Here is a 24,736-nt window from a genome sequence, read left to right on the forward strand (position 1 = left end):
CCCCCCGGCTTCCTGGACAGATGTACAAGGGGGAGAAAGGAGAGAGGGGGGGGGAGGGGGGAAAAAGCTTCCTGGCTTTCCCCTCCTGCCCTGCAAAAGAGGCCCCAAGTCCCAACTGGCTTTCAGAATCCAGACACAAGGAATTTACACTCGGTCAGGCTTCTCAACGCCCGGAAAACAAGCTCAGCTTTTCTCCCTCCCTCCCTCCTTTCCTCCCCCCCCCCTCCTCGGCTCGGCTCGGCTCGGCTCGCTGGGCTCGGCGGCTTCCCCCCCTCCCTTCCCTTCTTCCGATGGCCAACCCTCCTCCGGATCGATCGCTGAGGTCCCTGGTCGGGCGGCTGGGAAACGAAGCCCCTTTTCGAAACCCAGTTAGCAAAAGTAAGAAAAGCCGGTCGGGGAAGGGAGGAGGGGAAAAAGCCAGCCACCGGTAGACAGGGAGAAAAAGGCGGCGGGTGGAGTGGGGGGGGGGGAGAGAGAGAGAAAGAGAAGAAGAAACCCAACCAGAAGCTCCCGGCTTATTTTTAAACCTCCTTTGTTTTTATAGAACAAGATCATTTCGCCGCCCGCCGCCGCCCCCTCCCAAACTCCGGATCAAGCGTGCCGAAATAGCAACCTTGTTTTCGGTTTCCAAACTTCAGACACCCCCCCACCAAAAAAAAAAAAAACACCTTTTGCCCCTCAAAACTGGGGAGGCTGCCTTTCTTTGGCGTTCCTTGCCATCCGCCCCCGACATGCCCACCTCCTTCTGGTCTCTCTCTCTCTTTTTAAGGGGAAAAAAAGCGATTCTTAGTCAAGGTTTGGCGGCTCGCTTTCTTAAATCGCTCTCCTCCTTTCCACCCCCCCCCCCGGTTCTCCGCCGTCGCGAAAAAAGCAAAATATTAACGTAGCGAGCTCCATTGGAGTACACCCCCTTTCCCCCACATTTCCTGAAGACCTCCCGGGTTTACCTCCTCTGCCTCATGAAGCCCCACATTGCTGAACAACACACAGACCCACAACCGGCCCCTTTAAGGAGTCTTCATACTCTTTTTCCTGGATTTCTCTCCCGCCCCCCACGCCTTTTCCAGTCTTCACACCAAACATAAAACACACGTACACACACACAATATCTATCTATCTATATATATGTATGCATGTATATATCTCTATATACACACACACACACATATATAAATCTCTCTCTCGTTTCTGCATTTTCATATTCTTGCTTTACTCCCATTGTTTCTCCAGCCCCGGTCGGAACCCCAAAGCTGAAAGGAGAGATGTGAATGAACTGAGCGAGCGAGCGAGACGAAACTTACCTACGGCTTTTAGGGGGGCAAAAGGAGCAAGGTCTGGCAAGCCGGGAGCAAAATTCATAAGGAAGAAGCAGGCAGTGGAAATTAAAAAAAAAAAAAACAGGAAAAAAATTAAATATAAAAAAAAATTAAAAATATTCCCTCTTCCCCGTGGATGTGCAGGTCTTGTTCAGGTGGCTTTTGGATTAATTATTTTTAGTTAGTTTGGGGGGTTCTTTTCCCAAAAAAAAAAAACCACACACACAAAAAAAACACCCCGTCTCTTATTTCTTGCCTTTAAAAAAAAAACACCTCCCACAGACAGTGAAAAGGAGCTCAGTGTTAGTGGAAGAATAAGTGAATCAACTAGCAGAGAGCAGAGCAAGTTGAAGTGTCAAATTACATTGGCTATTTTATTACCAAAGGGCCCAGCTTCTGGCTGTTGGCAAAATCTGTCCCAGATTCCTATCTGAAAGGGAGCTGTCTCTCGCTCGCTCGCTCTCCTACAGGGATGCTTCGCTTCCTCTTCCTCTCCCTCTGCTTGTCTTCTCCTCTTCAACCCCACCTTCTGACCACCTAAAGTTAAAATCTTTACGAGCCAAGCTGCACAACGCAAATAACTGTCTTGCAATATTTTTCCCCCTTTCTCTCTCCCCCCCCACCCTCATCAAAGGAAAGAACTTCCTGTCTAGAGAGCACCGAGTGGAGCATTGCATTGCCCGGGTGTTTATAAAAATCAACTGGCGACGCGAAGGTAGGGGTGTGTTGTGAGGGGGGGGAGAGACACACACAGATACGCAACCTTCTGCAGCCCCCACCCCCTAAAGACCCCCATCCGTACAGGGGAAAAAAAATAATCTCCCCGCTCACTCCTGCGCGAAACGGATGCACTTGGGAAGTGAGCGATGCTTGACGCGCTCATTTAAGGTTATTGTTTTACACGCTTCCCCCCCATACACACACATGGATCTATGAATGGAAACTGGATTTGATCAGAACGTGGGGAAAAGATTGAGTGTTTCGATATACAGTATTTCCGTCTGCATTTGGGCGGGGGGGGAGGGCTGTGTGAATTATTTAATAGCTAAAACAACGGTCGCTTTAATTATGGTGAACGAGCCCTCACACCCCGAACGCCCCGGGTCGTAGCCCGGTGCTGCTGCTTTTGATGGCCATGCGGTCGGATCCTGGTCACTCAGTGGTGAAACCTACAGAGATTCCCCGAGACTTGCTCCCGGGTCAGGCGCGCATGCCGCCGCCGCCGCCACTTGCCCGATCCTGGGGGCGCTTCGCAGGCACAGGAGCCCCACGGAACACGCGGGCACTTACTTCAGAGTAAACAATGAAACCGGGGTGGTGGTGGTTCATAAGGGGAGGGGAGGGGGCCATGGAAGGCAAAGCGTGCCATGGAAGGGATTTTTGGCCTCTCCGCCCTCCTCCTCCTCCCCCCTCTCCCCAGCAATGGTTGAAGCTCAAGAATGTATTTGCTAGACCCGCCGGGTGCCCAGCACCGAGATGGAAACGGGGGGGGGGGGGCGTCCGCGTCCCTCAACCTGCATAACCCCCCCCTCGGAGCTTCCCTTAAGAAGGCAGGGCTAGAAAAGAGAAGGGGAGGGGATACCCACGGGGGGGGGAAGGAGGAGGAGGAGCTGCGCCTGTGTGGCTTTAATAGCGGAACCTGATGGGGAGGTAGAGAGTCGGTCCCCCATTTCATGGAAAGGGTGAGGGTTTTTTTTTTAAGGCTTCACAATTCCCCCCCCCCTTTACACACATATGCAGGCACACTCCAGAATAGTAATCGAAAGGGGGGGGTTCTCTCCGGTGGGAGGGCGTTTACGATCTTCCCCATCATTTTGCCGTTCCGCTTTATGGCCCCCATCTCTGCCCAGCGGAAGGTGTGTGCGCGCGTTTGTGTGTATCTCTCTCTCTCTCACACACACACCGCCTTTTAGAAATTTCTCTTCGGCGCGTCCTTTCGCCCACTGGAGCGACCTGAAAAGCTGGCGGGAATGGGATTGATTGGGGGGGGGGGAAGCACGAGAGCGAGCAGTTAATGGGCTAAAAAGAGAGTTTTCCAATCTAATTTTACTTTTTTTTGGGGGGGAAGGATAGCCCTTGACTTGTAAGATTCCCAAACGCGTCCCCTTCCTCTCCTCATCCCAATATTTTTAGGACGGTCACTGCTGAGGAGGAGTTACGAAGCCGAGTCTTCGGCGCTTCCAGCGGGGCTCGCTCGATTATGCAACTGAAGGCGAGCCCTTTTAAAGGGCGCCTCGTGTGCTGCTCCTCTACCCCCGTTCCCCGCTTTGTCGTGACCGGGGGGAGGGCAAAGCGATTTCCAACGTAAATCGTCTCCCTTAGCAGCCCCGGCTGAGGTCCTCCGCGGGCTTACTCGGGAGTAAGCCGTCTCCCTGGGTGGGCTCTCTCCCACTTTCTGTGAGCTGCTAAAGCTATGGATATTCCGAGGGTGCAGCAACGTTCCTCCGCTGACACGTGAAGAAACAAGCCCCCATCCGCGGTTTACGAATCCGAGTAAATGCGGGGAGGATCCGGGGGCGAACATTCCGGGAGTAAAGACGTGCTGGTGGCTTTCCCGGCGGTTTAATTCGGTCGGGGAAGAAAAAGGAAGCCTCCTTGACGCGCTTTGTCTGGTGGCGGACACATAAGATTACTTGAAGCGTATTTTTCTGTTCCCCTGAAGCTTTGGGGGAACTTGGGGAAGGAGGGGTGTGTGATGCCGGGGTGCCTCGTGTCCCCCCGACGCCGTCCTTTCACCTTCGAGGACCTTTTAGCTAAGCAAAGCCCCTTAACCCCATTTCCCGTCTTTTACCTGGACTATCGCCCCCTCGTGATCTCTCTCACTTCCCAAAAGACCCTCGATTTTGAAGGGTTCAACACATTTTTCTGGTCTAGCTCCTGCTAGACTTTGCGAACCAAATCCACACTCCGGTTACACCGGGAAGGAGCACGCTGATACGGAGCGCGATCCTAGGTTTACTCGGAAGTAAGGTCCACTGAGGTTGGCTTCGAAGTAAGGGGGCGCAGGGGGGGTCTCCTTACCTGAATGCACCACCCAACCCACTGGACCTTCCAGACGAACATGCATAGGATCGGGGTTGCGCGTCGTCTTGTAAAGCGTATGGCCATCCTTCTGCATCTTTGTTAAATCCTAAATATTGTTACCTATAAGTTGAGATGCAGTGTGGTTATGTAGGTTTAAGGACGGCAAGATTGAGAATTGGGGGGGGGTAAGTATATCGGCATAATGGATGTTTCTTTTCGGTCCGCCTGCCTAAGCTATTCATTCACCCTAATTTCATTAGGGTTCACACCTCTAACCCTAATCCTGAGTTTCGAAGACCCGCGCCAGTCTTTCTGCATTCCCTCTGCTTTTGTGAATGTATCTGTTTGAAAAGCAGTGTAGCGGGAACGGAGGGTAGCCGAGTTGGGATTCAATTTGTGACTCCGGTTTTCTATAAACAACGCTTGCAAGTAATAAGCCGCCGCTTCTTAAGCCTGTTTACTCAAGAGCAAGCTTTTCAGAGCCCAAGGGGATTTAGCCGTAAATACCTAGGTACAGACTTGTATGAGTTTGCCTAGGAGTAAGTCCATCCAATAGACGTGGTGGTGCATATAAACAGTTGCAGGATCTGAGCTCTTACTCAATACACCGTTACTGAAAGAAATCCCTATTGAACACAGCTGGGACCTGACGCGCGCAGGTTTGTAATGGTGCTTCGGAGGAAAATGTGCCGCCACGCCTCCGGTATTAATGGGGGGGGGGGAGTCCTCCCTCCCCGATTAAGAAGGACAAGGGCCCGATTCTCCTCGTAAAACGGGAGCAATTTGTTAACACTTTTTCGCTCGTCCGACGCTGTAAACGGCCATAGATCACCTCTACAGTCCAGGTGCTTGGAAGTCGGTTCCAGCCTCCGCGTTTTGCAGGCAGCCGCCGTGTCAGATGGAGAGCTCTGAATAACAAAGACAAGTTTGAGAGCAGCCGCAGCAGCAGAGCTGGCTGAGTGACGTCAGGGAACAATGCCTGTGCCAACAGCTTTCCCTCTTCGCCACACACACGCACACGCACACACATACAGCGCGGCTCCTCCTAGGTCACACAAACAGAACTCTGCTCTCCGAGATTCAGTTCCTTAAAGGGATACAGGCCCTTTATGCCCCTCCGGACTCCGAGGGAAAGATTTCGCAAGCTCTCCCTCCCCACCCGCTTTCCTTTTACCCAGCCAATTCAGCTGGCTGCTGTTCTCCCTCTAAGACGGAAGCAATCTTTTGAACCATCTTCTTATCACTAATAATACAGAAAGAACTTTTATGTTAAACATGAAAATCGTTGGTTGTTTTTTTAAAAAAAGGAATACAGTATCGCGATTGGTTATTGCTTCTGTATGATTTGGAGAGGTACACAACTGCTTTTTATCGGTTCACATGCTGGGTTAAGAAAATATTACATTAAATATATGCTTAGAAGTCCCCACTTCTACATATTCTCTAGATCTATTTATTTAGATTTACAGAGACCACCGTATCTAAGGAAATCCGTGCAGAATGGCAACAGTAATTAACCAATTAAGCAATTAACTGCATAATTGTTAGAAGTCTAAAGCCAAAAATTGGCTGGTTACTTCCAATAAATATGTGAAGCCCGCCAGGACTCTTTACTGCACTTTACCTCCCTTTCAGGACTGCCAGTTTTATGGAAGCATGATGGGCAGGTTCCCATTTTTTATTTGCAGTGTGAACAGCTTTTTTGACAATTAACTGGAAAAGCAGAACAAAAAAAACAACATCGTACTGAGACATCCTGCAAGCATGCAGGCAATCATGCAAGAATTCTTGTGCTGTTTTCTGCCGGTTACATGCTTGGCTGTTCAATCCCTTGCCGAACCGGAGCATAACTTAGGTGCATGAGGGATGGCAAACAAAATGCAGCATAACCACCTGCACAAATGCTTTGTTGCAATCTGGCTTCACAAAAGAGTTCTTCCCAAATTTATTGAAACCCAAGACTGATTTTCTGTGCTAGGATCAGGACTGTCTACTGGAGGGAACAACTTGTGTCTTTCCAGATGTTGCTGCTGTAATCCTTGTTAGCATATTTTTTTTATTATTATTATTTACAATATTTATAGCCGCACCATTGCCAGTGGCTTAGTGGTGAGGATGATGGGATTTGCGGTCTGGAGGGCCCCAAGTGGCTCACCAGAGCATCTGCAGTTTGTGATCAGGGAAGGGGGAGAGCCCGACCGCTTGAGCCCTGAGATGACCCTGCTCCAAAGCTCTGTGCTGTGACTCCTTGGCCTCCACAGTCTCTTACACTCCAGATATCCCTCTTACACCCTCTTTCTGCCAATGGTGCACAGCCATTCTTGGCCCTATAACTTATGTATGTGTAATTTTGGCCACGTCATGACTCCTCCTTGGTACCTCCCCATTTCTTCAACTCTGAATCTCCACCACCTACTGGTTCATCCAATTCCTTGTGCTGTTTTCTGTCTTGTGCTGTTTTCAGGCCACTGTACACTCTGTCTCACCACTAGCTGCAGCTGCCATCCTTCCTCTTGACCACAGCAGACCCAATCCTTATCATTGTGCAGAGGCATGGCAAGGAGGACAGATGCCAGCTGCTGCCTTTCATCACAATTGATGAAAGTAAAGAGTAGCAACAGTCAAGGTCATTGGTGGGTCCTGCCAGTTACCCAAGGTCTCTACAGCTGCCCAAGCATACCGACGATGGTGCTTTCTTCAAGCCCCATTCTCCCTGTGTATCCTTCTTTCAGTCTCACCGTTCGGATCTCCTCCTTCCTCTCACCTTTTCAATGTTTTTTAGCTTCCCTTTACCTCTATGTGAAGCTTTAAACCTAACCAAACCTAATAACTATCTCTGGCTCAGAAACTGTTCATAGCATCCTTCCACTTATATCTGTCCCACATTTAACTTTTAAAAATATTTCGCTCACAATTGATGCATTGTCTCTAGTGTACATGCATTTAAATCACAAACCCACGAAAGCTAAAACCATGTGAACTGCATAGCGGACCAGTTTGCATATTGCAACTGCCAAGACATATTTTGTACTTTTGAGTAACAACCTTAAATTTCCCCTAGTGTATTCTTAAAGGTCACCCTGAGTGGCTAGTGGCCAGTTTAAATGAACCACAGTAGTCCTGCTGTAAAGTCTGTCTGAGATATTATGGGAAACAACAACAACAACAACAACAACAACAACAACAACAACAACAACAACAACAACAACAACAACAACAACAACAACAACAACAACAACATCATCTGGCACTGATTCAGTGCCAGGCCAGAGTCCAACAAGGCAGGAAGGAGATTGTCAGAAGTCATTTTGCCAGAGGTGGGAAAAGTTAATGGAAGTTGAAATCCAGGAAACTAACCTCCCCAACATTCCTGCTTTGTCAAAGTCTCCCCCAAACCTGGAACCCTGAAAAAGCCTTTTCTTCCCAGAAACAGTTCCGCATTCCCTGAGTGACAGAACCTTTATGCAACCTCAACAGTGTCGTCAGTTCATGCTAATGGCATCAACATTAGGGAATGGAATACGTATATCATGGTATTATATCCAGTTAGAAAGATGGACTGAGGGGTAGAGAAGTATAATAAAGGTAGAGAATATACAAAGTATGAACAATTTCTATTATTATATGAAGATATTCAGATGACTGATTCAGTAAAGGGTGCAGTGAGTAAAATTTATAGATCCCTGCTTGATTCCTTGATTTATAGATTCCTGCTAGAGGAAGAAGAGACTGAGAAAGAAGGATTGAAGTTAATGTGGGAACAAGACTTAGGAAAAAGAACAAATGATGAAGAATGGAGGAAGATGTGGAAAATTAGGGTTTTACGATTTGTCGGTGAGAATAAGAGAAATGTTTTTCAAATTGGGTTTAAGATGGTATTTGACACCGACAAAATTGAATGAAATTAACGCTAGCTATCTGAATGTCTGTTGGAAACGTGAGAAGGAAATTGGTACATACTTTCATATGTGGTGGGAATGCAAAAAACTACAAAGATTTTGGAAACTAATCTTTAAAGAACTAAATGACATGTGTGAAAAAGATAGAGAATTTAATCCTTAGATAGCTCTGTTATCAATATTTGAGAATGTGTAATATGATAAGATGACTAAAGAATTGATTACCAATTTATTAACAGCAGCTAGATTAATAATAGCTAGGAACTGGAAATCAAAGTCTGAATTTCCAATGGAAGAATGGTATAATGAAATATGGAACATTGCTATAAATGATAAGTTAACTTGTAACTTAAAGGTTAAGAAAGGAGAGATGAAAAAGAATAATTTCTATGATATATGGGGCAGATTTCTTGAATATGTGCTTAACAAGAGGAAAAGGGCAAGTTCCAAATCAGGAATCGATGCAGTTCTGGAGAAGAGGATAAGAAAGGAAGAAGAAGAATAAAGATAGAGGAAGAAGATTTTTAGTGGGGGGTAGTGTTTGGGGATTTTCTCTCTTTTTTATGTGTGTGCATGTGGGTCTGATCTCTGGGTGTCTGTGTGAATTTCGTTGTATGTGTATACTATGTATAGACTTACAATAATACATTATGTATGTATGTATGTATGTATGTATGTATGTATGTATGTATGTATGTCTGTCTGTCTGTCTGTCTGTCTGTCTGTCTGTATTTATTTATTTATTTATTTATTTATTTATTTATTTATTTATTTATTTATTTATTTATTTATTTATTTATTTATTTATTTATTTAAGAGGATTACTGCAAAAGGCCCAGACTATGGTGGTGGGAAACACAGTTGATTTGTATTTTGTTTTATGTATTTTATATTTATGTTTATGTTGTAGTTTAAGAAATAAAGAAAAAAGGAATGGAAGCCCTCACTTGTTTCCCCCTTGCATGCAGGACCTAGGAACTTCAGAATTACCTTTCTCACTCAGGAAGTGAAAAAGGTATTCGAAGGTGCCAGCAACAAGAGAAGAGAAGGAGAACAAGAATTTATTTTTGCACAGATTAAATAAAATTGTACAAATATGAGGGGGTGCTGATAAGTATTGAGCCTTTCCCAGAAAAAAATTCAGCTTGGAAGCTGTAACTACCACACTGTTCTACATGTATCCCCCCAGGAAGTCAATGCACTTGCGACATCTGTCTTGCAGCTTCTTAAGTCCCTGCAATTAAAATTCTTCCGACTGCTGGTGTAACCACTCATTTGCAGCATTAGTTGCCTCCAGAACACTCCCAAATCTTTGTCCCTTTAGATGTATTTTGAGTTTGGGTAACAGGTAATAGTCAGAAGGAGCCAAGTCGGGAGAATACGGTGGATGGGGCTTAACTTGAAAGCCTAAAGAGGTCAGTTTTGCCATTTTTTCACCTGCAGTGTGTGACGAAGTGTTGTCATGCAACAGGATGACACCTTTGGAGAGATTTCCTCAACGTTTTTCCTTGATGTTTTGCCTCAACTTCATCAATAAAGAACAGTAATATTTTGCATTGATGGTTGAACCCTGTTGGAGGTAGTCCACCAGCAGAACTCCCTTATCCCAAAAAACGGTTGCCGTTTGCTTCTACACAGACCTTTGCACTTGGAACTTCTTTGGCCTGGGGGAACCACTGGGCCTCCATTTCTTCGACTGTTCCTTTGTCTCAGGATCATAACAGTAGATCCATGTCTCATCACCAGTTACCAATTTGCCCAGGAAATCTGACTCATTTCCTGCAAAATGTTCCAAAACAGCCACTGATGACTCCACACGTTTCCTCTTTTGTTCGGTTGTCAAAAGTTTGGGGATCCACTTTGCTGCCAGCTTTCTTATTTCCAAGTCATTGTGGATAATGGCACCAACTTTCTCACGGGATATTGCCAGATATGTAAAATAATGATAGACATCCCTCAATGGGCCTTCTTAATATAGCTAAGCAACAGAATTTCAGCCACTATTTTAATTTCCCCAATACAGTACTACACTGTGCCATTAGAGGAAAGCAAAATGGAGGCTCTTACAGCCAGTTTCTGAACACCAATCAGAGCTATGCCACGGCCATAAAGTAGTCCAGGGTGGGGGGAGAAACATAAGCAAACCAGCAGATGACCCCCTGAAACACAGAACTGGCCCTGGCAAACTGACATCGTATAATCACCATGTCACACATAAAAACAAGGCCATGCTTGGAACATGCCAGTTGTTCAACTTCCCTGCTGCTATTACATAATGCTAAATGCACTATTGACCATGTTGTGCATATTGCATTAGTATACCTCATAATAGCCCTAATTTAAAGGCCAGGAGGGTGATAGGTTTAGCGGTTTTTTGTTTGGTTCCTCATTAGAGAAACATTAGGAAAAACATTTTTCCAACAGTACTATCTCAACATTTCAGAATATACATCAGCAGCTCCAAGGTATACAATGATTTGCTATGGATTTAATAAAGCATTAGATTTCATGTGCACATGTTTATATGCATTTGTTTATGAGGCATGATTGCATATTAGTAGCACACCACTCCACATTGTTCATAAGGGCGCTAACATCTCAAGAGGTCTTTTGGAAGCTGCAGGTGGCTGCTGGGTAGAGGAAACTATAGGAATTCGGGAACATGCTTCCCACAAACTTTTTGTTTTAATATCTTAGGATCGAGGCTAACTGCATGTTGGGACCACTCAGAGATTATGCTCTGGGAAGGTGCTCAGCTGTGAAGACGTGTTAGAGCTGTAGCAACTCATAGCAACACAGTGTACAGCAAACAGACAAAAAAGGACTAATGATCAAAAACAAAAGCTTCAGAAATTAGAAACTCAGTCCCTCCTCAGTAGGGACAGTTAAACCATATGGGTTAATTGTCTGGTTCATGTTTAGTCTTAGTTAGCTTTCTGGTTATTAAAATTCATGGCTGATGTGACAATACTTCATTACAACCTTTTTGTGACGCCTACTGTTAATTCCAATTTACAGATGGGGAACCAAGGCTTTATCTGAGATAGGCTGGATCAGCCAGGAGGCTGTTTACAGAAACAGGCCCCATATTAGGCAGATGGATAAAGAGAGATGTAGCTACACAGCCATAGCTAGTAGCCCTGTTTACAGGACACTTGCCTTGACATCAATTAGGCCACAAAACACATTGGGAAAAACTCATTTTGTCCAATATAAGGAGTGTGCAGAAAATGGGATCATTTTTACCATCTATGGCAGATGGTAACTAGTTTTGCTCAGATATAATTGGTTTTCTATGGTAAATGCAAATGATATTATGTGTCATATTAGCATTTTCAAAGCATTAGTGTGCAGTACCGTAACTTTACAAGGCAATTATTTAACAAGCATGGTGCTTAGCAACAAGTTTCAGTCTGAAAACAAAACTGATTCTGAAAGTGCATATTTTCCTCTATCCACTGCATTTCACCTTGTAACACAAATAACTTTTTTGATTAGGAAGTCAGAAGAAGCACCGTGATTCTAGGATATACGATCTCTAATGGCATGGTTAGGTGTAACTTCCATTCTAGATAAATCTGGAATAATGATTAAAGTCAGATTCTAAGACTGTATTACTGACATGACCTAACACAATGTTTCCAAAGGCTGTGTTCTTGGGAGCACTGTGGTTCTTCAGAGGTTTGTCACGAGTTTTTCCAAGAGAAGAACAGCAATACAAGATAAGCGATGATTACATTGACTCACTGATCACTACCTCCAGTCACAGTTTCTTCTAAATAGGATTCTGGGCACATATCTATCTCAGTGTGTACACTATATACCAGGGATGGGTAGACTGTCTTTACAGAAATGTGTAAACATGGACAAAATCTGGGGAATTTTTGCACTTCTAGGGTGGTCACAAGAAGGAGCCAAGAGGCATTCATGTGACAGAAGAGCATTCCCTGGGAGTCCTAATGTTGAACCTGACATTTTGCAGGGTTGAAAAATGTTCAGATTGGGGGGGGGGGGGGGGAAGGTGGATGCGATCAGAAGTCAGGAAAAAGAATGGAAGGAAAAGAAACAGAGGAAGATGCTGAGTTGGAAATAGTGAAGAAAGAATGTATGTACTCTACTTTAGACATGGTCTGCTCTTCCCTTCCCTGCTGCAAAGTCATTGAATAAATCATCCTAGTCTGTAATGTTTAGAGGCTTGTTTCTGCAGTCATTCAACACACTGTGTCCTCACAGTCACAGAGCTGCAACAGGAGGGGGCCTCAGCACCACTAAATATCAGACACAAGGAAAAAGAAGAAAGGAGGGAGTGAGGGAAAAGACAGAAAGGTAGAGTTAGGATGAAAAGTTCCCTCCGCCACACATACCCATTCTTTTTAAACATAAACTAGTATTGTTTTCCCCTCTTTGAATAAATGTAGTTGATGATGAATGACAGCAGAGATGGCTCTATGTGGATTGCTATTGGTATGGTTTCATTCAAACCAAATGACAGTAGCCACACCTGATTCTACTTAGATCGATCCATTGTGCCCCGTTTAAGAGCTGTTGTGCACCTTTCTGGCACAGGGCTGGGGCATTTACTATTCTTTTTGGTATGATTCAGTGAGATCCTCATTATCCCATTCTGTAGCCTGCACAGATGCCTAGTTTGCACTCAAGTGGAACTGTGGGCAGTGTTACCAGAGGTTACAACCCTGTGATATAATAGGTGGGGTATGACATTAAAAGGCAGGACAGAGAAGCCCCTCCTCTATTTTCATTTTGTTCTTTTAACAATATATTTCCCTAACTGATGCAGTGCCATTGTAATACAATACTAGGTAGATGTATTGCTCTTTCAATATAGCACTTACTTTATTGAACAACAACAACAACAACAACAACAACAACGAAAGCCACTGCAGCCAGTGAAGGATGGCTATGATAGAAGGCAGCACAGCTCTAGCAAAGCCCCAGCTGAGGGGAAACGCAGGCAAAAACAGGGGTTGCCTCCCTTCCATCTCTCCAACCTTCACCGCAGTGTTTTCCCTTTGCACCAGTATTGCCACCACAAGTTTGCCCTGCCACCTCATTACTAGTGAGTAAACCCAGTGAACTTACTCATGAGTAAACCAGTGCTTTAAAGACTTTGTGGGACCCTTCTCACAGGAGAATAAACATCTCCAGCGAGAATGAAAGGATCGCCCAACTGAGAGATAAAATAGATTGCACTGAAGATAAGAACCTTTTAAGTGCCCACCAGACCACTCCAGATTCCCCCTGTCTGGAGAGACTGTGGGAAAGGGAGAGAATGAGGTGAAATTTCAAGAGTTGTGAAGGAAGAGCCGAATCCCTGCATTGTCCTTTTAAGGAGGAGTCAAAACTGGCCATGCCTTTCCTCACTCCCTTCACTGTGGCTGCCTTTGGAAGCTGGTCTAAGCACCTATGGAATCAGGGCTTTCAGATTTGAGCAATAAAAAAAAAAGTAGGTGGGAAGGATCAAGCAGAGTGGCTCACTTTGAAAGCTACCACTTCCCTGTAGCCAGAAAGCAAGTTAGTGGAATGTCAACTGATTAAAGGATTTTAAGCAATTTGCCACCCACCTTTTAAACCAAGCACTGATTTAATTTAATTTTTTAACCAAGCAATAGTTTAATTTAAACCAATGAATCTGTTAAGAAAGCTTCAGTACACTCATTGGATATATTTGGGGAAGTGTGAACTAACTCAAAATCTAAAATGTTGCTAGCTAATTATCAGAAGAGTTTTCTTTAAAAAATAAACAAATCCCTGGCCTATGATAACACACCAGAGCTATAACAACCTCAGAATGTCTTGAAAACTGCCTCCTGTTGGTTAAAACTTGTCCTCGCCTAATTCAGGTATTCGCTTATATTAATCAAATAAAAATGTTAGGGGTGCAATGTTAGGTACTGGATTTCTCTTGCACAACTGAGTTGGATCTAGGACGCAACTCACAGACGAAGCCCTGCTCCCCTCTATACTACAAGGGGACTGGAGGTCTGATGATCTGGGGCTGCAGAAGCCCTAGAACCAGATCCAGTCCACATAGTAATGCATGGGGTTGCTTGGGAGGAATCAAACATGACCTCTCCACGCTTCTGTTCCCAGGGCCATCTCAGCAGTGTTAGATCTGTCCACTCATACGGGACCATTCACTCCATGTTCCCATTCAAGACACTTCCAAGTATATTTTCCCACAGGACCCTTGCATGCAGTCCAGGCCTGGGAAAAGAAGAACAAAAAACATACAGTGATATATAATGGATCAGTTCTGGAAAATTCTGCGTCAGCCATGAAGTGAATAACCGGTGTGCCTGCACCAAAGGGGATGGCTGGGAAGGGAAGGGGAGGTCTCTGCAGATTTCTCTGAAGTACTTCCACACAAAGCAGGAGTTGATCTTTGCTGATGAACTGACTGATTAAAGGAGGGATGGGGATGTTGCTGGATCTCAGCTCCCATGATGCTCTTGGATTTTATTTACAATACATGCTATCTGTAGTTTCAGGGACTTTTCTGGGCTCAGGGGGTTGTCTCCAGTACTGACCAACAGTTCCTCTCAGCTTTTGAAATTGAAAAGAGCCCCATTTCTCTGCTGAGTGTTCTATCCCTCTCTTTTGCTGGTTAGTGGCAGTTCTTTGCTGCTGTTGATCTGTTTAGTTGGTTGCTATTATGTGTGCAGTAAAGAAATCAGTATATGCAAGCCCGTAATTTCAAACAATTGTAAGTAAACAAACTTTTAAAAATTATTTCTTCTACAAATGTTGGAAAGTGAGTTACTGAGACTTTAAGTGCCGGTTAGTGAGAAAGGGTGTAGACTTTGGGGAACTTGTAGCTATTCTCCTCTGTGGAACTCCGTACTTTTACTGTCTAGCAAAAGGAGAATTTTACCAGAGATTCAAAACTCTGCAACAGATAGCCCACTACTGGTTCCACAGGGCACCATATATGGAAGCTGCAGTCAGATGACATCCAAAGGGCCATATAGTACCCAATTCAGATTAAATGATGCAGCCTTACCTAGCCCTCATCTGACTCAGGTGCTCTGTCAATGTTTTAAAGAGGCCGAGGTATGCTGAGATAACACTATTTCAACAGTCAGATCTCATCAAAGTGCGGTGGTTCCTGCCCCTTTATTTTTCTTCACTTCTTTGTCCTTCCTTTGAGAGGAATATAAATGCCAATAATTTTACCCAGCAGTTCAGAGATTAAAAAGATGGATACTGTTTAGTCAACGTAAGCCATAAATCACTCCCTTCGATGCCCATTATTAAAGCGTGGGATTAATAAACCCAGCCTTCTTAAGTAAGTGATGATGACATTGTACCCATGCAGTCATTTCATTATAATAACACAGATGATGTGCCATTAGCATCTCACCTTAATAGCATATTAATTTGCAATTAATTTTCTTTTCTTATTGAAGAATCAACTTGCTAACGAGCCACAACTTTTAAGGGAATGGCTGAACAGTTTTGCAAAGATTAAAATCGTGGGCTTTGGAGGTCTGATAAAAAAGCCACTGTTTCTCAGCAGTGTATTGGAGCAGTTCAGAAGCAGGCTTTAGAAATCATCAATGTTAAAATGTCTGTTTCAAAGGAATTGTGGTTATAAGGCAATATTGCCTGTTTTCCCTGGAACATGGCAAGCACAATCCAGAAGAGATTACTCACGGTTACAGTTGTAAGCACTCAGAAATGCATCCCTATAACAGCTCCATAACTGCTTTATAACCAAGGATCCATCTAGTTTGGTGTGAGCAGCATTTCTTCCTCCAGATGTAACTGGGCTTTAACTGCCATCAGTACAAGCCAGCATATGAGGAATGCGAGGGACGATGGGAATTGAAGTCCAACATTATCAGAAGAGCAACGGATTCCCTATTCCTGATTTAGTCTAACATTCTGGTCTGAACAATAGCCAGCTAGTTGTCTCTGGGTGTCCATACGGTAAGTGTGAAACTAATGGCCTTCTCTTATTGTTTATTTCCAGCTGCCCAGATTCAGAGGCTCGCTACTGCTCTGTACAGGGGTCCTATTTAGCCAACTTTGTTAACAAACAATCATTGACCAACTGTTCCTCCCTGACCAGTATATTTCTAAAATTAAAGCTATTTTAAGTAGAGGTGATCAGTGTGTTTTATTCGTGTGAATGGAGCATGCCACTCTTTTAACTCCCATAATGCCCCAACACAATATTGTTCAAGAGCTTTGTGGAAAATAATAGTAGCAGAAATGAGAATGCCGCTGAGTGCTAGTTATAGTGGTACAGCAGTCTGCTAGTAGCCATCTCTGTCAGGTAAGCCTACTGGGACTTACCGATGGAAGGCGGGGCCTATTATAATCATTTTAGAACTGTGAAGATGGAAGGGACCCTAGAGATCATCAAGTCCAGCTCCTGCCAAGGAGGCACAGTGGGGAATCGAACTCCCAAACTCTGACTCTGCATTCATGAATTTGCTCAGCTAAACCATTAAAAATCCTTAGTTCAGAATAGCTTTACACCTGGAACTAGCTTTGCACACTTGGGGAAATGAATGAATGAATATTTTTTAAAAAATTCAGTTCACACACATCCCAGTGGAGCTTCTGATGGTTGTAAATACACAGGAGAGGGGTCTTTTGGCCATGGGGCTACCAGACTGGTGAAACCATAGGTATATCGTATGGTGGTCGTGAGAGATAGATTGGAATTAAACTGAACATGAAAATGTCACACTACCTTTATACAAACTTATGGTGCAGCAACGCCTGGAACACCATGTACATTTCTGACCATCTTGCCTCAAAATGGGTATTGTAAAACTGGAAATGGTGCAGGAAATTCAACCCAAATGATTGCACCTATGTAAGAAAAAGTTACAAGATTTAGAGCTGTACAAAACAAAGAGGAGACATGGTATTGTATCAGATCATGTGTGGTGTGAAGAAAATAGATGGGAAAACTGTTCTCTTTCAGGTTGCTTTCAGATGAGGCTGTTACTACTCCACTGCTCTGCTTCTGTCATGAAAGTTGGCAGTACTTCTAGACAGTGGCGTCTGCACTTTGCAGCCATTCCACATTTCCTCTTCCTTGCTCCAAAGTTGGACGGTTCTAAAGAAGACTGGGCAAATTCATGAAGGCCAAGTCTATCAAAGGCTTCTTCTCATCATGACTGAATCCAAGCTGCTTCCAGTACCTCAGAAATCAATTGCTGGGGCAGATGAAGAGGAGGGTGCTGTTGTATTCTTGCCTGATGTGCGTTTCTCATAGGCACCTGTCTGGCCCTTCTGGAAGCTGAAGGCTGGTCTATACTGGATTTTGGTCTGATCCAGGAAGATTTTCCTATATTCTTGCGAAGGGAGCACAAGATTAAAAAAAACAGAAGAGGTAATAATACTGTACTTGTCTTTTAGCAGGGACAGATACATCAAAACGGTTTCTGCTGAATCAGCAGCTTTAGGGAGAAGAGGCCATTAAGAGTCAAACCAGTCACCCAAAGGCAAATCAAAGATCCCCCCCTCCCCCACGCACCACTCATGGAAGGGGAATCCTGGCTGGCCAGATCAGCTGGCTTTTATAAAGATCAAAGGTCAACTCTGCAAAGCAACAGCAGTCTGGAAGATTGTTAACTGATAGCAGCATCTGCACCCCACCCTTTGCCAGACGGTGTGCCGGCTTCAAATGTACCGCACTTGTGGTTCAATTGCACTCTACCAGTGCGGTATGGCTAAGGCCTCTCTTGAGTAAGCAGAGACAGGCCACTGTGCCAAATCAAGCTGCACTCTGTGGTAGGTCTAGCCACAAGGGGACCCGGCTGACTCTGCTAAACTCATTTCTTTCATATAATAGAAGACAGATTGGAATCCTTCTCCCTAGAGAATGGTGTGTTAAACCAGAGCTTCCCCTCCACTCCGCCCCACACAGCTGCAATCTTCAGTTTATTTGTTTGATTGTTCTGTCTCATTACAATGAAAACTGAGTGAACAATTTGTGAAGCAGACTGTATAAGTACTCAAATAGTGTCACCCCTAGTCTTACTGTACTTTGGTAGCATACATTTACTAGGGAGGAAGTCCCATGGAACTCAGGGTTGGATCTTACTTCTGAGCAACCATTAGCAACTAAAACCTTACACTAAATAATTCCTGAGGATTTATTTCCCCAAGAATCCATCTGTTCCATTACTACATTTTCTTCTGCTATTATGCAAGAACATCTATCTACAAGTGCCGACACTATTACAAATAATGATATTATTGTTGTTTGTATAACATTTGTGTAACATGCAGTGGCTAACTGTGGTTAATTAATTAGGCCAATTAATCTGGGGCACATCTTGGTTGTGTCTGGTCATATGTCTGATTGTGCAACCAAAATTCACCCGAGCACATTGTCAATTAGTCACAATTAGCTGGAGTAAATTCTGCACAAATTACATAAACACCAGTAGGATACCAGCCATACTGCCATTATTCTTACTGCTACTGAGCATACTTTATGTTTTCATTGTCAAGACCCATACAACCTCAAAAGAGTCTACTAACCCACTGTGGGACTCTTAATTGCGTGTGTGTGTGGTGAATGTGTGGGAATTAGAAGAGAAATGATAAACTTTTGGCCTTCCAGACATCTTGGGTTTTAGCTCCCAGAATTCCCCCCAACACTGCAATAGCAAGAGGTAATGGGAATTGTATTCCAAAATATATGGCAGAACAAAGTTTCCCCACCACTGGCTTGGGAAGAGGGACTATCAGTCTGTAGCAGGAAGACACTGCAGCAACATGTACATCAAACCAATATCTTTGAGCAGGGCTGGTGAAAGATAATGACATGAGGAAATTCTAGCGCTCCATACTGAAAGGCCTGGTTACCTCCTTTCTGCCCACAGACCAGAGAGCTTCTGTCGCAGTCTAGGTCCATCAACAGATAACAAATGTTAAACATTTGGCTCATGTGTTGGGTTTTCTATCTTCAGAGTAGGCCCCAAGCAGCCAAATCACCTCTCCTATACGCACTTCTCACTGGCCCCACCTTCTGACTACAGCACTGGTTGGTTGAAGAAGATGTTGGTGCCAGCGCCACTACTGCTGGCTTATAAGTATGGTGATTGACAGGAGCATCCTAAGATTTTATAGATCATTTCAGGCTCTGAGTTGAAGATGTCATGGTTGAAACTTAGCCCTTGTGCTTGTGTTTGGCCTGTTGTCTGAGATAGGGGCGAAGATGTTGCAGCCCAAAAAAAGTTTTCTCGTAAGTCCTGGAACTTCACAACAAACATAGATGAACCAGGAGAAGCTGTGGGGGAAGATGGAGCTTCCACATCCCTGCAGGTAGTTTTGTATGTTTATTTTCTAAAACTATTATCAGGATGCTACAAGCTAGTGTTTTTCTATAGTTTGTAATTATACTACAGAAGGAGTAAAGTGGTATAATGCAAGTTAGTTATGCCTTAGTCACTGTGAAAGCAAATTAATTACTCCTGATTTGTAGCTAGTTATTTCCAACCTTTCCTACCCAGATGGGAAAGGAAAAGCAGGCAGAGAAACTTCAGCAATATGTAACAGTGGGAGGAGAGAATTCAGTCTGTGGTGCTTAGTGCAAGCATACAGGCATACCCCTGTTTTCCTTTGTTAAATGTGGGAGGCTCTATAACTGAATTAAGCAACAGCTTAGAACAGAAAGCACAAGCAAATATCTGTTACATTTGCAGGAGAACTTCCAGAGCCTGATTAACTTACTCTGAAGATACTCTTTGTTAACATGCCCGCTCTTGCACAAAAAGTGTTATGGGAACTTTAGTGACTTCAAGAGTCAGAATGTTCCTTTTAATCTCTTCCAAATTATGCAATCAAAACCCACATGTGACACCAAACCAGGCAGGACCAGCTCAGTCTGGCATGTGATGATTAACTTAAGAGCACAGACACTGAAAGTAAATTATGACTAAAAGAGGCCTTGTGGTGATGAAGGATCATCTCTTTTCAGATAAACTCGCCACTAAGACACCAGGCAGGGAACAGCAGCTGCCAGGCTAAGAGAGAGCCAAGCAAAATGCCAGAGCTGTTTGTCACCATTGGTTTTGTTGGCTTTGTATTTAGTTCACCAAAGAAGGTATAATATGGCCACATTTTTCACTGTACATATTTACAAATTAAAATATTTATAAACCAACGTTCAGGCAATTGCCACCAGAGAGAGGTGCACAAAAGAATTAAACACAGAATATAAAATGGATATTATACACCTTAAAGTAATAGAAACTGTTACATACAGCACTGATGTTACCTGTCTGTCATGGGTTTGGAGGGAAAGTTCCATCCTATGGGGAGTGGAAGGCGGGACATCAGGAGGAGGGGCTGTACTGTATATATATGGGGATCCTGTGTGGAGAAGTTTAGAAGCTGGGAGGAGAGCTGAGAGAAGAAGCTGGTGTGGGAGTCTGTGTGTCAGACAGGGTACTACTGTGTGTCAGTCAGTACCTACCTGATAGGTTCAGGTGTCTGTATGGGTAGCCAGAACTGATAGGTTCAGGGTCTGTGCTTCAAGTTAAAAGTGTTCTGTGTGAACCAAACTGGTGTATGTATGATTGAGACTAAGCCACGTTACTGTATCTTATTCACTTGATCATTTTATTTTCCCTGTGTGTTATTTAAATAAACCTTGTTCTTTTATTTGTTAAAAATCCATTCCTGGTCTGTGTGACTCCTTACAGGGAATGGTTGGTGGCAGCTTAGTGAAACTGTGGCATATCCCAGTAGGTCTGTGGTTGTCACATTGATTGGTGTCCAGCGTGTGGGATACGACTGGTCCAGTTGTCCAGTGGTACAGCAAAGCCTTGGCAAGTGTGCCCAGAGCAAGGGGGGTCTAGTCAGGGACAATCTGAGAGCGCGTAGGTAATCTTCTAGGCTTACCTCACGGGGAGGTACGCTAGTGGAAGAACGTGTAACCTCAGATTGGTGGGACTAGATTAGGGAGCTCTGAGGCAACCTGTTTTGGTGGGAAAAAAGCTGAGGCAAAGCTGAGTGAAGTAGCAGTGATCTAGCCTGTCTGCTGAGAGGCCTAGCAGAGGGGGGTAGACTCCGGCTGGCAACAGTTGCAAGTTAGTGCTGAAGAACAGCAGCAATCTATAGAAGGCTGGTTCTGAGGCAAAAGAAAGAGAGAGAGAGAAAAAAGTGGTCGCTTTATTTTGAGGCTTGACTTTTGAAAGCAGCCTGTTCTGGGGGGGGATTATGCCCTTGACTCGAAGCCAAATGGCAGAAATGGGTGAAGTGAGGGGACCCCAGGTAGACCAAGGTTCTGAGGATGAATTTGGCTCAGTGCAGGATGACAGCACGGGAGAACAGAACCCAGAACTCAGGAAAATGCTCATAGCCCAACAGCATGAACTGAGGATGAGGCAATTGGAAAGAGAAGAAAGATTAGAGAGAGAAAGAAGGGAGGAAAGGGAAAGGCAATTTGAAATGGAGCAAAGGGAAAGGGAGAAACAGAGACAATTTGAATTGGAATTGCAGAGAGAGAAAATGGCGTTTGAGTTAAGAAAATTGGAACTGATGAATCAGAACAATAATAACAATAGGGATTCTGAGGGGGGCCAATTGTCTAAAACTGACCTGAAGAAATTCCCTGTATACCACAAGGGAGATTGCCCTGAGGTGTTCTTTTCCCTAGTGGAAAGAGCGTTTGTGGACTTCTCAGTAAGGGAAACTGAGAAGATGACCATCATGCGATCTTTAATCAGTGGCAGCCTGGCAGAAGTCTATGCAGAGATGCCAGAGGAACTGATGAAAGATTTTGCAGAGTTTAAAAAACTGGTGTTTGCCAGACATGGGATAAATGCGGAACAGCTGAGGCAAAGATTCAGGTCACTCACCAAGAAACCAGAGCAGACTTTTACCCAAGTGGGGGCCCAACTGGTGAGGCTGCTAGAGAAATGGCTATCTCAGGAGGGAACAGAGACCTTCCAGCAGCTCAAAGACCTGATAGCGCTGGAACAGTTCTATTCAGTCCTGCATGGGGAACTGAAGTTCCAGGTGAGGGAAAGGAAACCGAAATCTGTGGCAGAGGCGGCCGAAATCGCCGATTTTATTTACCAGATAAGAAAGCCCTTAGGTGAGGAGAAATCGATAGGTAAACCTAAAGAAACCTACAGCAAGTACTCTCAGGGACCAGGGAGAAACCAGCAAGTGAGAGGGGCCCATGGTGAAGGGAAGCCCTCAGACATGAAACAAAGACCTCAGATTCTGGAGGGAAAACCAAAACCAGATGAGAAAGACTCAAAATACAGCAGAAAGTGTTATTTCTGTCAAGGAAAGGGCCATCTAATCTCAGAGTGTGAGAAATTAAAGCAGCTAAAAGGAAATGTGCCTCATGAATTGAGTGGAACCAAGCCAAAAGCTGTGTTCTGTGTCCAGAAAGAGCAAAGCTCCTTGCCACTGAGGGAGCCTGTTGCCATGGCTACTCAATCTGGAACAGTTACATCTGCTGATCAGGCTGGGGAAAATGGTCCTCTTGTGGAGGTCAAGCGCTGCTTGCTAGTGAGAACAGATTCACAGTTGTTTGAAACCGCAGGAGTGGACGTAGGAATACTTAACCATCAGTATAGGGGGTTAAGGGATACTTGTTCCCAAGTGACCCTGTGCCATCCAGATATTATTCCTAGGGAGTATATAATCCCAAATGAGAGCATGAAGGTGGCAGGGATTGAGGGACAGGTGATCTCACTGCCAGTAGCTGAGGTACCTGTGAGTTTTCAAGGCTGGAGGGGAGTTTGGCGGCTAGCGATTTCATCGACTCTGCCAGCAGCCGTGCTCGTGGGAAATGACCTGGCTGAACATGTGAAACGGGTGCTAGTGATTACACGTTCACAAGCCACCACGGGGACAGTTCAGGGGGGTACTGGAGAGCCCGAGACGGAAGCAGGTGGGGGGAGTTCCGAGGCTGTGGTGGAAACCTTAACCACAGACCACAAATTTGGCCAAGAGCAAAAGGCAGACGCCACTCTCCAAAAGTGTTTTGAAAAGGTGACAGACGCCCAGCTAACACCTGAAACCCCAGTGAGATTTTGTGAGAAAAAGGGAATTTTATATAGAGAGACCCTGAGGAATATCTCAAAAGGGGGAGATGGGATCAGAAGTCAGCTAGTGGTACCTGAAAAGTATCGCCCCATGATCTTACAAAGGGGGCACTCTGACATGTTTGCTGCGCACTTAGGGGTGAACAAAACACAGCAGAGAATCACACAGAATTTTTACTGGCCTGAAATAGGGAAGCAGATCAAGGAGTTCTGTAAACAATGTGATGTGTGTCAGAGGCAGGGGAATAACCGTGACAGGACCAAAGCAAAGTTGTGCCCTTTGCCTGTGATTGACACTCCGTTCAAATGCATAGGGGTGGATATTGTGGGACCTTTGCCCAAGGCCACAAAAAGGGGGAACCGGTTCATTCTCACCATTGTGGACCATGCCACGAGGTACCCTGAAGCCATTCCCTTGACTAACATTGAAACTAACACAGTGGCAGATGCCTTGATGGGGTATATGTCCAGGATGGGATTTGCCTCTGAAATAATCACAGATTTGGGCGCATCGTTTACATCGAAGCTCATGAAACGGTTATGGCAAATCTGTGGAATTAAACACAAGGAAACCACTGCCTATCACCCTGAAAGTAATGGGTTAACGGAGAAGTTCAATGGGACTCTGATGCGCATGATTAGGGCTTACTTGGCAGAGAATCCAAACAATTGGGACCAGAAGCTGCAATCCCTTTTGTTTGCTTATCGATCAGTGCCACAAGCCAGTACCGGGTTCAGTCCGTTTGAACTTTTGTTTGGGAGAAGGGTGAAAGGGCCACTTGATTTGATCAAACAAAATTGGGAGCAGATCACCCAGGATGACCCACAAGACGTTGTGACATATATAGACTCTTTAAGGAATGACCTAAAGAGAAACCTAGAGCTAGCAGCAGAGACCCTGCAAGCTCAAAAGGTCAGAAAGAAAGCTTGGGATGACCGGAAAGCCAGGGAGGGGCACTTTAACCCAGGGGAGGAAGTGCTTTGGCCTAGGCTCTGCAAAGAGAACAAACTGCAGCTGGGTAGCCCAGAAATAAAAGACTTGGGTCACATAGTAGGGGGAGGAGTGATCAAACCCCTAGAGGCCAAAATAGAAGCCGTTCGTGATTGGCCTAGACCCAACACCAAGAAAAAAGTCAAATCATTTCTTGGGTTGGTGGGCTACTACAGAAAGTTCATCCCGAGGTTTAGCGAGATAGCGACTCCGCTGACCGATCTGACGCGGAAGAAGACTGATGACCGCATCCCGTGGACCAGCGACTGTGAGGAGGCGTTCCAGAGGTTGAAGGAGGCCCTCATCAACTATCCAGTGCTGCGTGCTCCAGACTTCCACCGGGAGTTCATCATCTACACCGATGCGTCTAACAGCGGGGTAGGAGCAGTTCTTTGCCAGGAGGATGAAAATGGTGACCAGCATCCAGTGTCCTACCTGAGTAGGAAACTC

The 24,736-nt window shown here is 44.8% G+C and overlaps 1 protein-coding gene and 1 long non-coding RNA gene across 15 annotated transcripts in view; one reads left to right on the forward strand and one right to left on the reverse strand.

Annotated features, from left to right (window-relative positions):
• Positions 1-1,981, reverse strand: part of ZMIZ1 (zinc finger MIZ-type containing 1) — a 458,362-nt gene extending 456,381 nt beyond the window's left edge. For 12 of the 14 annotated variants that reach the window (XM_078391052.1, XM_078391059.1, XM_078391054.1 and 9 more), the window contains exon 1: positions 1,302-1,954. The gene's annotated coding sequence lies outside the window, so the exon portion shown is untranslated. Of the gene's footprint in view, positions 1-1,301 lie in introns of all 14 variants that reach the window. The other 2 variants (XM_078391048.1, XM_078391050.1) reach the window with 2 other exon arrangements.
• LOC140705864 (uncharacterized) lies at positions 297-9,426 on the forward strand. The gene is made up of 4 exons (XR_013543874.1): positions 297-378; positions 1,951-2,031; positions 8,047-8,174; positions 9,208-9,426. It is a non-coding gene; the product is annotated as an uncharacterized LOC140705864 (long non-coding RNA).
• The last annotated feature ends 15,310 nt before the right edge of the window (positions 9,427-24,736 follow it).

Source organism: Pogona vitticeps, chromosome 3, assembly GCF_051106095.1.
Source record: "Pogona vitticeps strain Pit_001003342236 chromosome 3, PviZW2.1, whole genome shotgun sequence".
Classification (NCBI taxonomy): domain Eukaryota; kingdom Metazoa; phylum Chordata; class Lepidosauria; order Squamata; family Agamidae; genus Pogona; species Pogona vitticeps.